This window comes from Spermophilus citellus, assembly GCF_964194105.1.
Source record: "Spermophilus citellus genome assembly, chromosome: 2".
Classification (NCBI taxonomy): Eukaryota; Metazoa; Chordata; class Mammalia; order Rodentia; family Sciuridae; genus Spermophilus; species Spermophilus citellus.
The window spans coordinates 200232010-200234602 of NC_138183.1; the positions used below are offsets into that span (position 1 = coordinate 200232010).

General features: G+C 38.0%; 1 pseudogene across 1 annotated transcript; it reads right to left on the reverse strand.

Annotated features, from left to right (window-relative positions):
• Positions 1–1029: 1029 nt before the first annotated feature.
• LOC308636917 (olfactory receptor 2D3-like) lies at positions 1030–1965 on the reverse strand (annotated as a pseudogene). The gene has a single exon. The product of its transcript is annotated as an olfactory receptor 2D3-like (transcript).
• Between the last annotated feature and the right edge of the window lie 628 nt (positions 1966–2593).

Below are 2593 nucleotides of genomic sequence, written 5' to 3' on the forward strand. Positions count from 1 at the left end.
CTAATAGAGGATTCAGACTTAAGCTCATAATTGCACATCTCCTTTGTGTTCAAAGGCATCTTATTGCTCTAAAGGGCACTGTTTTTATTACTAAGAATTACCTGAGAATTGATTTAAATGGAAATTCCTCAGGTCAACTTCTCCTCCTCATTCTATACTGAGAAATACTATTTTTAACAAGCAACTCAGGAATCAACTTAGTCTTGCATCCAAACTCCGAGCTACACTATTAAGTTCAACAGTCCTACCAACATATAAGATAGACAGACCTCCTTTTCTTACTTTATTCTAATTTTCTATTTCTGTTCTCCTAAATCCTCCAATCTTCAGCTTTTTTTATGATTACCTGATGGGCAGTTTCTTTAGTATGAAATTCAAGGTATTTATTGAACTAGACTTTTTGTTTTATTTTCAGCCTTATATGCATTTTCCTTACACATACTATTAAAAAAAATCCTACCACTCATTATTCCCTAAATATACTCTTTTCATTTTTAGAAATTGTTAAACTTAGGATTGAAGGCCAAATAGAATATAATACAATTTTTGTGTCTATATCATAAGTTCCATCAATGTGCCTAGAATATATAAGCCAGGTTAAAAATCATGCAAGAATGAAGGAAATTACTCCATTGCCAGAAACATACTCTTATTAGTGATGATTTGTTGTCTTTGTTTTTTGACATACATTTATGTGCCTGCTTGTTTTAATTTCCCAATTTGCTTATATGACCTAAAAGAGAGTAATTATTTTCTTCCTTCTTTCTTTTCTTCTTTGCCCTTCCCTACCTCCCTGTTTTCTTCTTTTCTCTTTTACTTTTGTTCATTTCCTGTGATTTAGTTTAACTTCTTTTCTGTCTACCAAGGTATTTTACTTTGAAATGTATTGAATTGATCTGAGAAGAAATTGGAAAAGAGAAGAAAAAAGTGAAAGAATGGGAAGAAAGCAGAAAACTTTTCAAGGTAAATCTCTTCTCTTCAAGTCACTGAGCTGGTCATCATAATCCAAGAGCTCCATCTCCAAAAACATTATTTTTCAGTTACTCTCCAGAGAGCCCCTTTGACATCCTTGTTTCTCAGGCTATAAATAATGGGGTTCAACATTGGAGTCACCACTGTATAGAACACAGAGATCATTTTATCCCTCTCATTCATTAGCTTGGAGTTTGGCCTCATGTAGGCAAATATTGCTGAGCCATAGAAGAGACCCACCACCATGAGATGGGAGCCACAGGTAGAGAAGACCTTGAGCCTCCCCTCTCCAGAATGCATCTGGATCACAGTGCAGATAATGTTCCAGTAGGAGACCAGGATGAGGGAGACAGGAGCCAGGAGGATCACCACGCCCATGGCAAAGATGGCCATTTCTGTGCTGTAAGTGTCTGCTGAGGCCAGCTTCAGGAGGGCAGGAGGCTCACAGAAAAAGTGGTTAATGATATTGTTTCCTCAGTAGGGAAGACGCAAGGTGAATGTGGTGTCCACCAGGGACACAAATGCTCCACTGGCCCAGGACCCCACAGCCAGCCTGACGCATGCCCAGTGGGTCATGATGGTGGAGTAGTGCAGGGGCTTGCACACAGCCACATACCGATCATAGGACATCACCGCCAGAAGAGCACACTCTGTACACCCAGTCAGAAGCAGAACAATGATCTGCATTGAGCACCCAGCAAAGGAAATGGTTTTCCTCCTCACCAGGAAATGGACAAGCACCTGGGGCACAGTGGTAGTAGAGAAACAGAGATCAGCAAAGGACAGGTTTCTAAGGAAGAAGTACATGGGAGTGTGGAGTCTGGAGTCCATGTGAATGAGCACCACCATCAGCAGGTTCCCCAGCAAGGTCAGCAGGTAGATGACAAGGAAAAGGAGGAAGAGCAGAACTTGGATGTGTGGGTCCTGTGAGAGGCCCAGGAGGATAAACTCTGTCACAGAGGTTTGGTTCTCCTCTCCCATGAGTGTCTGTCCCTGTTTATAGAATAGCATCAAGATAAGAAGTGCATTAGTTATTTCAGAAAACCTGCATAACTTAGATATTTTTTAATCAGCATCAAATTTGGTTCTTGATTCCTCTTCTTATACTTAGTTTCCATATGCCAAAGACTGAGGTTTCTTTTTTCAGCTTTAACAAATGAAAATCATTTCTATTTTTCTCCTCTTGAATCTTTTATTTATTTACCATTTAAATTTTTAAATTTTTATATCTTTATGGGTTATAGTATGGTCATGTAATTCAGGTATACAATGTATATTATTGAATCAGGGAAGAAATATTTCCATCTCTTAAATCATTAAACCTATGTCATACCATTAAGCAAATAAATGCTTTCAGATGGAAACAGTACAGAAGAGGAGATGGAAAAGGCATTAAAAAGCATATTTAATAAAATAATCAGTGAAAACTTCACAAGTCTTAGGAATGATATGAACATCCAGACCCACAAAGTTCATACAAGATGGACTTGATACAAAAAGATCCTTTCCAAAATTTATTATAAACAAGTTGTCAGAAGTCAAACAGAATCCTTAAAGCAAGAGAAAAAATTCAAGTCACACATATAAAGGAATCCCCATTCAACTTAGAGAAGTTTCTCTG